We start from the raw sequence: 14,493 nt of genomic DNA on the forward strand, positions 1-14,493 counted from the left end.
AATTTGAAATAAAACCTAGGAGGCTAGGAATTGAGTTTGGCAATCAATGCCATTAAAAATAAAATGAAAAATGTGGTATTTTGGTGAACTTAGGCTTAACAAATCTATTATGAATTAAAAAGTCAACATTTGAAGGGAAATGGTCAAGTGAATAGTAACTCCAATGATATAGGAAATGGTATACTAAATTAGAAAAACTATTAGGATGGTTAATATAGATAATGTGATTAATGAATTTAAATTCTTGAAGTTGAGTGACTCTAGGATTTAAGAAAAATTTAGTCAAATTTGAAATCCATGAAATGTTCATGGATTACTTGAAATATGAATGATAATTTATATACATAGTATAATGAATAAATGAATATATGAATGAGACTTTAGTTCTCATTATTAGAGAAAGGATAAGGAAAAAAATGCTTTGAGCGCAATTACACATGAAAATAATTGTAATCAATATGAATGACATAATGAATGAATAAAATGATGAATGCATAATTTAGGTAGAATTATATTTTAGACATTTACACTTCTGCTAGTAATAAAAATTAAAACGTTATAAATTATAATTGGAACATATAATGAAATAATGATACTTATGGACCCTTAAAGGTACTAATGTGCCCATGTATTGCCTAGACATGTGTGTCAGATTGGATAGATTGGCATGCCAATAGGGTATTGTTTTAGCAGTACTGCGTAAGGCTTTATGCCTATATTCATGGCTTTATGCCTGCACTCATGGCTTTTATGCCCGATTACTTATTATCATGGTTTTTAGCCATAATGATATGTTATCATGGCTTTTTAGCCATATTGACTGCATACGTGATTAACGTACTGAGCTTACATGTCCCATGGTATGACGGCCAGAGGCACCGCGGTGTCTAGTGCCAACGACCCATTATCCAGTTTAGTCAGCCTGTCATAGGTTACCTGGGCAGTGTAAATTATTGAAATTATTTAAAAATATTAGTAATTAAAAACATTAGAAAGTATTGAATGAAATGAGAAAAAAAAAGACTAGCAATGGAAACATAACTGAATCAAGTAGTACAAACGAAATATTCAGAATTAAGGAACCAAAAATACAATACTCCTAGAATTAATCTGTATATCGAATATTATTACTGTATAAACTCAGTACTTCCAAAGAGGGACAAAATAGAATATAAGACAGTTGATATTAGAAATATCATACTAAATTAAATTAATACCCGGAGACCTAAATTATACTTTAGAATTGTACTTCAGTCTTTCTTTATTTGTATATATTATTTTCTTATCATATTATTGCACCACTAAGCAGAAATGCTTAGCGCGATGGATTTGTTTCATTCGTGCAGGTACTGAAGATAAAAGCCCAGTGGATATTAGACTAGGATTTTGGAGTTCAGATCTGCAGAAGTGTCAGAAGTGTTCAAATGGTCACCTCCTCAGCAATGCATGTAGATAAGGCTCACAAAATTTATTTTATGTATTTATAATTAGTTATTAATTGTAATATAAATTATGATATTGTAATTAATTTGTACATCATGTAAATTGTGAATTTATGAAATTAGCTTGTAAATCATGTAAATTATGAAGTTTGAGAATTTTGATACATAAATTGAGTATTAATGGATATGTATGCAAATGAGTTGCAAGTATTGAATGTGCGATGAGATTATTATGAAAATAATTGATGAGATTTTATTGTGAAAATATTATTGAAATTTCAAGCAGGTGAATAGTGAAATACGCCAAATGGTAATAGAAACAGGGGAAACTCCGTTGGTTTCTCCATAGAAAAATAATTGATATTAAAATATAATGAGAACAAAATTTTTAAAGGAGTAAAGTAAGATAAAATAGGGTGCTCCAACACTGCATGTAGCACACCTTGTTCGGCTACACTGTAGACGGGTAAGGAGTGTTACACAAGTAAGGAAGTAGAGAAACAAAGAGATACCAATAGTTAAGGTGTTATGGAACTGCCACAACATGAAAGAGTGCACGTGGGAAACTCGCGAATCTATGGTATGACAATATCCCTACCTTTCCTAGATATGTTCTGTATGCTATGTTTGCTTTTATATGTTTGTTTTAACATTCTAGGACAAATCTTCTAAAGGGAGGAGAATATTTGTCCTAGAATGTAACACCCACCATTTTTTCTATATCAAAATATCTGTCCTTGATGAAATATTCTGATGAAGAGTGAGACTTCACTAACTTAGGAGTGGTAATGAGATGTGAAATTTTATTCATGCATGTGTGTTTAAAATGTTCAAAATGTATTTAAGAATGAAAAATGTTTTAAGAGTTTTATTCTTTAAAAGTTTTAAAGAAGTTGTTTTGGGCAAAGGAGTTTCGGCAGCTAAAGGACAGACTTTTGGCAGTTGAAGTCCTTTTTTTTTTTTGTTCAAATGCCCATTTGGACTAAACTAACTCCAGCAGCCAAAAGTTGAAGTTTCAGAAGTTGAAAGTCTCTTGACCAAGAGTATAAAAGGGATCTTAGCTCATTTCCTGCTCAAAATACTTAGGTTTCTTTCTTTCCTCTCTCTCTCAACCTTTGGGGCATGCAAGGGGCTCTTTGAAGAGATCCCCTTTGGGTTTTTGAAGATTTGGAGGTGGATTCTTCCATTTGAAAGTATGAAAAAGTAACTTCAAGTTTTGAAGTTTTAGTTCTCCTGCCTCCAAGCTCCAAAAAAAGAGGTAACCTTCTTTTCTTTTTGATCTAATAGATAGATCAAAGAGAATTGATGAGAGATTAGGTTTCTAAAGCTTTAATTTTATGAAAAGTTATTTTAAGTTAAGTTTTTTATGAAATTTATGTATGTGGGTTTGGGGAAAATCTAGGATTTGAGTTTTGATAAATGTATATGGGTATTAAGCATGTTTTCTAGTTGTTATAGGCCCTATAGATGTGTATATATGATGAGATTGTGTTTTGGAACTTTGAAATGAGTTTTGAGGCTTTTGGGAGAATGGATCTATAAGTTTTTTACTGGGGAATTCTGAAAATTCCTAGGTTCGACCGCCGAAGGCCAAAGGTTCGGCAACCGAAGCTTACATTTTCTCTAAAAATTTGGAAGTTTTCAGGTTCGGCAGCCAAAGTACCAGACTCTGACAACTGCAGTGGTTACTACCCAAAATGGGCACTGACATTCCAAGGTTTGGCAGTCGAAACCCAAGCCTCTGACAGCCAAACTTGATTCTGCTCACTTATTTTCTTCTTGGATTCCAAGATTTCAAAACCTAATTTCATGGTTCCTAAGAGCCTAAAATAGGATATTTATATTATATATAGAGTTTTAGAGTCTTGTATAACACTTTAGGGTCCGATTTTATAAGATTGGGCTTGAGGGACTCGAAAGAGTAAGGATTCGAGGATAGATCCCATTCGAGTAAGGAGATTGATAGGCTACAAGAGGTGAGTAACTCTAACCTTAATAAAATAAAAACTTTTTACAATTAATTAATGAGCATCCTCATGCATTATGTCATATTTATTTAGGATGTATGTATGTATTTAAAACACGAAGATGTTACATAATTGCATAAATTATTGTTGGTGCATTAATGGATATTGGATGACCCATTACTCCCCCCATGTTATGTTATGTAATGTTATGGATCCATATGTAAATCCTTAGGGGAGATCTTGACATTGCCCTTCAAGGGAGATCTAATAGTTACCCTTGGGTACATGACACAGGTCATGTTTAAAAGGAAAGTTTAGAGAGCTATTAGTGATAATGTCTATCTTACATGAAATGTTTGTGATATAACAATCCATGTGAATGTTGCATTGCACATGTATGAATGAATGATGAAATTAATGATGGTTAGATTACTCACTGAGCTTGTGTAAACTTACCCTATTCCCCTAACCCTTAGGTGCAAGGTTGCAGGGCTAGAAGAGTTCTTGAAGAGAGAGCTTCAGGGGTAGTCTTAACCCTTCTTTATGTATGATGTATAGGTAGATGGACATGTAACTTATGAATGGATAGTACTGTGCTGGTAATTTAAGGAAAGAAATTGTAATAATTATTTAAGTATGTTGACGTATATGTTGTGCAAACCCCTTTCGAGGGTATGCTTACAGAACCATTACACTTTGGATCTTATGTATGTTAAGGTTCAAATTATAAACCATTATTATGTTTATGTATTGATGAAAAGAGTAAGGTGTGATGGTTTAATGTATGTTAAGATGGTGAGATGTAGGAATGTACGTAAGTTTTACAGGTTTCAGGCTTACTATAGGCTCCGGCAGCCTTAGGCTGACCGGATCCCTAGGGCCAGTAATAGCCCTGGGTTTAGGTTGTTACACTTTCCTACTCCTAAACCTCTTCATATTCTCCCTATAAGTCCATTGCATTTTTATCCTTCATTATTCAAGTCTCTTTGTCTTCTTCCAATGTATTCAATGCATCTATCTATAAGAATTTATTATCCTTATCTATGTATGCCTATAAATAGAGGCATTATATGATATCAAAACACACTCAAATGAAATAAAAAAAAAATAAAAAAAAAGGTTCTATTTTTCTATCTCAATATTTTTATCTCTTTTATAAGTTACTCTTTTAGCCTTAGTTCATAATACTTTAGCTTTATATTCTTTTAGCCTTAGTTCATAATACTTTAGCTTTTTTTCATAACAAAATAACTTTTTTTAACTATTTTTTTAAATAATATTTAATTTTTTTTTTTAAAAAAAAAGAAAAATTATCTCTTAAATGTAACACCCCTATATTCGGTAGTGCGTTCTACTATTTCGGTGACCAGTATCTGTCCGGATAGCTAGAATGCCTGGAACTACACTTAAATATTAGTGAGGAGATATGAAATAATGAAATACAATAGAGGAAAATACAAGAAAAATAAAGGAAAAATAAGAGCAATGAAATGTAACTAAGTTAAACGAGCCAAAAACCATAGCGATGGGTGCTGGCACTGGGAAGTTGCGGCGTGGACCATTGACTAGCCTTGGACCGCGGGAAACCCTGGAAAATATTTTTAAGACTTAAATAAACATCTATTGAAGTATAAATGACATTAGAAATGTCAAAGAAAAATTAATTAATTAGTACAAAGAAAAACGAAAAATTGAGAAACCGACAAAAATCGATGTTACCGAAAAATCGGGAATATAAACCGAATAGGGGCATTTGGGTCATTTGACACCTCGAGTTGTCTTTTGACCTAAATATCCATTAAAAATAAATGATATTAAACTTTGAAAATGTCAAGAAAATTAAAAGTGTGGTACCTAATATAATTAGTGAAAGTGTGGTGGCCAATTTACAAAATTGTGAAACTTTAATTAATTAAACCTAAAACTAAGTTAGTGCTCCACTAAGGGGAATTAGTGGACATATAATATAGCATATTGGGACAAAAAATCTGTCATCTTCAACCTTTGGAATGACCAGCCGAAAACCTCCCAAGAAAATCCTCCATGGCCGAACCTTGAAGGACTTCCATGCATCCATGATCCAAGCTTCCATTTGTTAAAGTTTCTTCATTAAAAGTTTCCTATACACCTTGGGGAAGAGATAGGAAGCAAGAAAGAAAGGTTTTGATGAGTTTTTAACAAGCTTCAAAATAGGTAAGTGCTCATTTCCTCTCCCTTTCTTCATTAATGTTTGTGTGGGTGTTGTGGTGAGTTGGTTTATGAAGAAATGTTGAGGTTTTGATGATTTAAGGTGGTGTTCCATTTTCGGCAGCCATGGAAGTTCAAAATGGTTAGCTTGTTTTTACATATAAATGGTGATTTGAGGTGTTGAATCAAGTGCTTATATGCATAGGAGTGATTTACCATGTATACAGTTTGAATTGTAAGTTTGAAAATTTAAAATGGAAGCTTGATGTATATGTGTAACTTGGGCAGCCTTATGGTGAAGATTGGAAGTGTTTAATTTCATGAAAAGTTTGTTAAACTATGGTACTAAAAGTGGCAGCATATGTATATGATTTAGTAGTGAATATATATGTAATTTGATGATGGAAGTTATATGTAATGGTTAGGAGTATTATGTGGATATATTGTTTAGAATTGGATATTGTGAAATGGAAGTGTAATTGGTGCATTGTCAATTGGTTATATTCTGCCCAAAGTGACTATAATGTAAAGTGATGAATGGTTGTGGTATGATACAAATGCAGAATTAGGTTTGGAAAGTAAAGTATAGTTAGTTGAATATGTGATTGGTTGATGCTTCAAAAATGTGTTAAGGGCAGTATGTGTTTTAGGCTATAAATGGAAGTGTGTGACTCCAATTGGTATGAGACCAATTGAAGATGAAACTAGGCACAAAATGTGCCAACTATCATGTTGGAAGCCTACCTAAATTCTATCCAGAAAGTGACATGAAAATTAACCAAATTCGGATTGGTGACATTGCAAACCTAAAAATTGACCATTTGAATAGAAGTCGGTTTTTTTTTTTGCCATAACTCACTCAAAACAGGTTCAAATGACCTGAAATTTATATGGTTGGAAAGCTTAGACATAGGGCTACAATTTTGGTTGAGACACCAAACCCAGAAATGATCATAAGCAAGTCAAAATACTTGCACAAATTCAGGTATAAAAACTGCCAGAATTGGAAATGACCTAAAAATGACCTAAGTTTGCCATTTTAGTGCAACCTGTCCAGTATTGGTAAAATGACCATAACTTGGTCTAGTAAACTCCAAATGACCTAAAATTTGTGGCAAAAGTTCAATAAGACATAGACCTACAAGTTTGTAATTCTAGCCAGAACCCAGAAACTAAGGAAACTAGGTCATCTAGCTAGGTCAAAACAGCATACCAAAATCTGATAAATTGCAATAAAATGCAATACACTTGAAAATGAAATTGGTAACATATACCAATACTAAGGGACTATAAAATGTGACAAATTAGGAACATTAAAATTGACTCACTTAGAGTGCATTAAAGTTCAACATTATAGGTTGACTAATGAAAGTAATAGTATTAAATAAATTTAATTATTGAACCTTATTATTAGAAATAATTTAAATGAGTACTGAAATACTTCAAATTATGTGTTTCAGTTAGCAAAGACTCAGAAAAGGAGAAGGAACTACTGAGTCAAGGCCAAGAGGCTACTCATCAGAGGTTTGTGCACAATAGTTATTTCTTTTGAATTTTCAATTGAAATAAATTATGACAATTTGTATGTTATTGCTTAAATTGTGGAAAATTTGTTTGAATGGAAATTTGATGGATACTTATTGCTTGAAAAATATTGCAAATGGTTTGAAACCACAGCTATCATGTATATTTGATTGAATTCCTCGCTAGCTTATCTAGTGGGACGAATTGGCTTTGAATTTCCTCTCTGGCTGAAGTGTTAAGGTGTGTGCCAGTTGAGGACGAATAGGATGAGTACTCATATAATTGCTAGCTAGCTATGTTATTCCTCATTAGCCATTGGCTTTTGGGACGAATTGGACTTTGGAAACATGATTAAGCTGTGTGTGTGATTTATCGATATTTATTGAGACATTGTGAAATGGAGTTGAATTCTTTATGACATTCTCTGTCTTTTGAATTTAACTATGGTTTTAAGTATCCACAGTTTATATGATTTATGGTTTATAATTTTAAATTGCATTTTCTTAATGTTGTGCACCACTGAGACATTAGCTCAGCGATAGCTTTTTCATTGTTGTCGCAGGTAGACGGACAGACGGAGCAGCATAGTAGGCTACTTATGCTACATTTTGGGATTTTGTCGGGTATATTGAGTATACCACATTATTGTAATTTTTATTGTAATGTATTTACACTGTATGTATATATTGTACTTGGTCTTGAGCAATTGTAAACTAAAGTTATAAATTATTTTGGCCTGTAAAGATATTGTAATATATTTCTTTTATCTCAGCTTTTGGAACTACTAGAAATTGATGTTGAATTGAGTTTGACAAATGTTGAGAAAATTGATTTGTGTTGAGCCATATTGGAGTTTGGGATTGAACAAATATATTGGAAGTGTTTTTTTTTTTACAGGTTCTTGAAGAACTGTTTTATTCAAAATACAGACAGTACTCTGCCGAAATTTTACAGAAATTACTGATACTTCAGATTTGTTATTTGGTTTCACTTCGGTTAAAATAAAAATTTTAGCACCTGTCAAAAGTGCTCACCACTGTAAAAAGAAATAAGAAAAGGTTTAAAATCCCTTGTAGTGTATTTAATGGGTTATCAGTAGATGAAGTTTGGTAATTCATTAGGTATACTACGGGATCATGTTATGCCTTACGGAGGGGTAAGGTGTGACATGTTTTAGTGGTATCAGAGCTAGTTTTTAAATTCTGTTTTAACCTGTAATTTGAATATTTTTTCTTCATAGTACAACTGCTCAATGTCATGGTTTGATACATACAGTACATTACATTATAACTATGCACTAACAGGAGGAAATCTTTTTGTGTTATTTGGTCAGGAGGTATAATATCCTCTAATTGACTATGGAAGAAGGGGACCGTTCAGTCGATCAATCAATAGAGGCTGAGGTACAAGGGGAAGGCCCAGCCCTTCATAATGTGAGTGGATCAGCCGCACCAGCCCCTCAATACCATAATTCCCTGCTCAATTTGCACAGCAGATGGCTGCAATGTTCCAACAGATGACTGGTAACATGCCTACTCAAGCCCTACTGCAGACACCAGTGGTACAACCACAGCCTTTAGCTAGGCAATATGACAAGCTGATTAAATATGGGGCTACTGAGTTCAAGGGGATAGTAGATCCACTAGAGGCAGAACAATGGTTAGAGAGAATGGATAGGGTGTTCAAGAAACTGCACTGTACAGACGAGCTAAGATTTGAGTATTCAGTGTCACTACTACAGGGGGATGCATATGACTAGTGGAAAACCATTCCTCATAGTTTGGTGGAACCTCCAGTGCTAACCTAGGATGACTTTCTTCGGGAGTTCAGACAAAAATATGTCCCAAATGCTTATGTAAACTAGAAGCTACAGGAGTTCTTAAGCCTAAAACAAGGAAGTAGATCAGTGGCAGAATATGAAAGGGAGTTTTTTCGCCTGAGCCACTATGCAGGAAGTCTCTTTTCTACCAGCAGGGAAAGATGTGAGAGGTTTGAAACTGGCTTGAAGCCTAGTCTCAGACTACAGGTGGTCAGATTCAAACATAATAACTTCTCTAAGCTCATTTCTCAAGCACTTGAATTAGAAAGAATTGAGTCAGAAGCGGCCCCAGAGAAAAAGAAATCAGAAAAGACAGAAAAAGAGAAGGAGGGGAAGGCAGTAGATCAGAGTTCTAGTGGTCCTCCTGGAAAGAGAAAGAACTTTGGGAGACACAGCAGGGGTGGTAAAAAGTCTAGTAGGGGGAGATTTTCGGGACAGAAACCTCCTCTATCTAGTCAACAGACTACCAGAAGTTCCTACCCTCCCCGTCAATGTGAAACTTGTGATAGAAATCATGGTGGGGTATGCTACAAGGCCACAGGAGCTTGTTATAACTGCGGAGGCACAGGACACTTTGCTAAAGACTGCACCAGTGCTCGTAGAATTACGCTACCTCCTACTACTGCAAAAGGGTCAGTTCAAAATCCTACCACCAGAGGTTCACAACCACCTAGCAGAGGTAGAGGCAGGGGTAGAGGTAGTCCATCAGGCAGCCAAGGCACAGTAAATCAGTCAGAGCAAGGCAGTGCTTCAGCTAGAGTCTACACAATGAGACAGAGGGAAGAGGCTGAGACATCTGATATTGTGGCTGGTACCTTCTCAACTTTTAATCAAGATGTGTTTGTGTTATTTGATCCGGGTTCTACCCATTTCTATGTGAGCGCTAACATCATTGATTGCATTGTTGTTCCGTGTGTGAAAATGGACTTTGAGGTGCTAGTAACAAGTCCGCTAGGATAAGAGGTCAGGGTCAATAGAATGTATAGGGATTGTCCTTTGGTGATCCAAGGACATACTTTTCTATCTGATCTCATTGAAATGCCCTTCAGAGATTATGATATCATCTTGGGCATGGATTGGTTAGCCAGGCATCACACCATGATTGACTGTACACTGAAGACAATCACCTTTGGTCTCCCTCAGTATAGTGATGTGGTAATACACGGGGAGAGGCAGTTATTGCCATCAAACATCATTTCGGCTACACTAGCCAGAAAAATGATCAGAAAGGGGTGTGAAGCTTACTTGGCACATGTGGTAGACACCTAAGTGGGGAGTCCAGCATTGAGGGACATCCCTACAGTATATGACTTTCCAAATGTATTTCCTAATGAATTACCAGGATTACCTCCAGAAAGAGAAGTGCAGTTTGAGATTAATGTTATGCCTGGTGTGGATGCAATCTCCATAACACCATATATAATGGCACCAGTAGAATTGAAGGAGTTGAAGGTACAGTTGCAAGAACTACTTGAAAAGGGCTTCATCCGCCCTAGTGTGTCACCTTAGGGAGCACTAGTATTATTTGTAAGAAGAAAGATGGTACTCTCTGCTTATGTATTGACTACCAGTAGTTGATTAAGGTGACAATAAAGAACAGATATCCATTGCCTCGCATTGATGATCTATTTGATCAGTTGAAGGGTGCAGCTGTGTTCTCCAAAATTGATTTGTGATCTGGTTATTATCAGTTGAAAGTGCAAGAGCAGAGTATTCCAAAAACTACTTTCAAAATTCTATATGGCCATTATGAGTTTCTGGTAATGTCATTCGGGTTAACTAATGCTCCAGCTGCTTTTATGGATCTGATGAACACTATCTTCAGACCATATCTCGACCAGTTTGTGGTGGTGTTTATTGATGATATTTTGATATATTCGAGGAATGCAGAGGAGCATGATAGACATCTATGGATTGTACTATAGACCTTAAGAAAGAAACAGCTATATGCCAAATTATCAAAATGTGAATTTTGGTTGAAGGAAATCTCTTTCTTGGGACATATTGTGTCAGCTGAAGGGATCAAAGTAGATTCCAGCAAAGTAGAAGCTATCATTAATTGGAAGCCACCCAGGAATATCACAGAAATTCACAGCTTTCTGGGTTTAGTTGGATACTACCGCCAATTTGTGAAAGGGTTTTCTATGTTAGCTTCTCCACTGACCAAGCTGCTTCGGAAAGATGTGAAATTTCAATGGAAGGATAAATGCTAGCAAAGTTTTGATGAGTTGAAGAGGTGTTTGATTGAAGCTCCAGTCCTTACTTTACCTATACAGGGTAAAGAATATACAGTTTATAGTGATGCTTCTCACAATGGGTTAGGCTGTGTACTGATGCAAGATCAGAATGTCATTGCTTATGCATCACTCCAGCTGAAACCGCATGAGAGGAACTATCCGACACATGACTTGGAGCTAGCAGCTATTGTTTTTACTCTGAAGATCTGGAGACATTACTTATATGGTGAGAAGTGTTATATCTACATAGATCACAAGAGCTTGAAGTATTTGGGCACCCAAAAGGAATTGAATTTGAGACAGAGGAGATGGTTAGAACTGATTAAAGACTATGATTGCTTAATAGACTATCAGCCAAGGAAAGCAAATGTGGTGGTTAACGCCTTAAGTAGCAAGACTATGGCAAGTCTCAGAGTTTCTCCTTTATCCATCATACATGAGTTGAAAGCACAGCATGCCAGTTTGGAGATTGATGATGAGGGATAGACAGTAGTTGCATGGCATGTGTAGCCAGTGTTGATTGATCAGATCAGAATGGTTGCTCAAAATGATAAAAAATATCAGAAGCTATTGAAAGAAGTCCAGCAGGGCAAGAAACCTGAATTCTCTGTGAGAGATGATGGTTTATTGCTACATCAGGGTAGAATGTGCGTTCCTAATGATGTGGAATTGAGACAGATCATTATGAAGGAAGCACATGAGTCTTATTTTGCTATGCACCCTAGTGCAACTAAAATGTACAAAGGGCTAAAAGAGCATTACTGGTGGATGGGTATGAAAAGGGATGTAGCTGATTTTGTCTCCAAATGCCTAACTTGTCAGCAAGTGAAGGCAGAACATCAAGTACCAACTGGTTTGTTACATCCATTGCCAGTACCAGAGTGGAAATGGGAACGGATAACTATGGATTTTGTGATGGGACTTCCGAGGACACAGAATAGTCATGATGCAGTATGGGTTATAGTTGACAGACTGACCAAGTCTGCTCACTTTCTGCCAGTCCGGATGGACTATAGCCTAGAAAGATTGGCTAGATTGTACATAGGTGAGATTGTAAGACTGCATGAAGTGCCAGTATCGATTGTATTTGATAGAGATCCTAGGTTCCCTTCTAGATTCTGAGGTAGTCTTTAGAGAACCCTAGAAACTATATTGAACTTCAGCATGGCATTCCACCCACAGACTCATGGCCAGTCTGAGAGGGTAATTCAGATCTTAGAGGATATGCTACGAGCTTGTGTGATTAAGTTTGAAGGTAGTTGGGATACACACTTGCCTTTGATTGAGTTTGCTTATAACAACAGCTACTAATGAAGTATTGGGATGCCTCCATATGAAGCTTTGTATGGTAGAAAGTGCAGAACTCTTCTATGTTGGGATGAAGTAGGTGAAAGAAAGATGATTAGGCTAGAAATTATTCAGCAGACAGAGGAAATGATCAGATTGATCAGAGATCGACTCAAGGCTGCATCAGACCGTCAGAAGTCCTATATTGATCTGAAGAAAAGAGATATTGAATATGCAATGGGTGATAAGGTATTCCTCAAAGTTTCTCCTTGGAAGAGGATTATGAGATTTGACAGAAAAAGGAAACTGAGTCGTCGTTTCATTGGACCATATGAGGTTCTGGAAAGAGTGGGTCCTTTGGCGTATCGATTGGCATTACCTCCAGTGCTAGAAAGGATACACAGTATCTTCCATGTGTCCATGTTAAGAAGGTACAGATCTGACCCATCTCATGTTCTATCAGTTGAAGAGATTGAGGTAAATCCAGACCTCTCATATAAGGAAGAACCCATAGAGATTCTGGCATATGAGGTGAAGCAACTGAGGAGTAAGCAGATACCCCTGGTTAAAGTGCTGTGGAACCATCATTCAGGCCAAGAAGCTACTTGGGAACGTGAAGAGGACATAAGGAGACAGTACCCACAGCTGTTCAGAGACTGATGCCAGGTAAAATTTCGAGATGAAATTTATTTTAAGGGGGGAAGAATTGTAACACCCCTATATTCGGCAGTGCATTCTCATTCGGTGACTGATTATGCTGCGGGACAGCTAGAATGCCTGGAACTACACTTAAATGTTAGTGAGGAGACATGAAATAATGAAATACAATAGAGAAAAATATAAGAAAAACAAAGAAAAAATAAGAGCAATGAAATGTATCTAAGTTAAACGAGCCAAAAACCGTAACGATGGGTGACCGCACTGGGAAGTTGCGGCGTGGACCATTGACTAGCACTGGACTGCGGAAAACTCTGGAAAATATTTTTAAAACTTAAATAAACATCTATTGAAGTATAAATGACATTAGAAATGTCAAAGAAAAATTAATTAATTAGTACAAAGAAAAATGAAAAATCGAGAAACCGACAAAAATCGTTGTTATCGAAAAATCAGGAATATAAACCGAATAGGGGCATTTTGGTCATTTGACATCCCGAGTTGTCTTTTGACCTAAATGTCCATTAAAAATAAATGATATTAAACTTTGAAAATGTCAAGAAAATTAAAAGTGTGGTACCTAATATAATTAGTGAAAGTGTGGTGGCCAATTTGCAAAATTGTGAAACTTTAATTAATTAAACCTAAAACTAAGTTAGTGCTCTACTAAGGGGAATTAATGGACATATAATATAGCGTATTGGGACAGAAAATCTGTCATCTTCAACCTTTGGAGCAACCAGCCGAAAACCTCCCAAGAAAATCCTCCATGGCCGAACCTTGAAGGACTTCCATGCATCCATGATCCAAGCTTCCATTTGTTAAAGTTTCTTCATTAAAAGTTTCCTATACACCTTGGAGAAGAGATAAGGAGCAAGAAAGAAAGGTTTTGATGAGTTTTTAACAAGCTTCAAAATAGGTAAGTGCTCATTTCCTCTCCTTTTCTTCATTAATGTTTGTGTGGGTGTTGTGGTGAGTTGGTTTATGAAGAAATGTTGAGGTTTTGATGATTTAGGGTGGTGTTCCATTTTCGGTAGCCATGGAAGTTCAAAATGGTTAGCTTGTTTTTACATATAAATGGTCATTTGAGGTGTTGAATCAAGTGCTTATATGTATAGGAGTGATTTACCATGTATATAGTTTGAATTGTAACTTTGAAAATTTAAAATGGAAGCTTGATGTATATGTGTAACTTGGGCAGCCTTATGGTGAAGATTGGAAGTGTTTAATTTCATGAAAATTTTGTTAAATTATGATACTAAAAGTGGCAGCATATGTATATGATTTAGTAGTGAATATATATGTAATTTGATGATGGAAGTTATATGTAATGGTTAGGAGTATTATATGGATATATTATTTAGAATTGGATA

Source organism: Hevea brasiliensis, chromosome 14 (genome assembly GCF_030052815.1).
Source record: "Hevea brasiliensis isolate MT/VB/25A 57/8 chromosome 14, ASM3005281v1, whole genome shotgun sequence".
Lineage (NCBI taxonomy): Eukaryota > Viridiplantae > Streptophyta > Magnoliopsida > Malpighiales > Euphorbiaceae > Hevea > Hevea brasiliensis.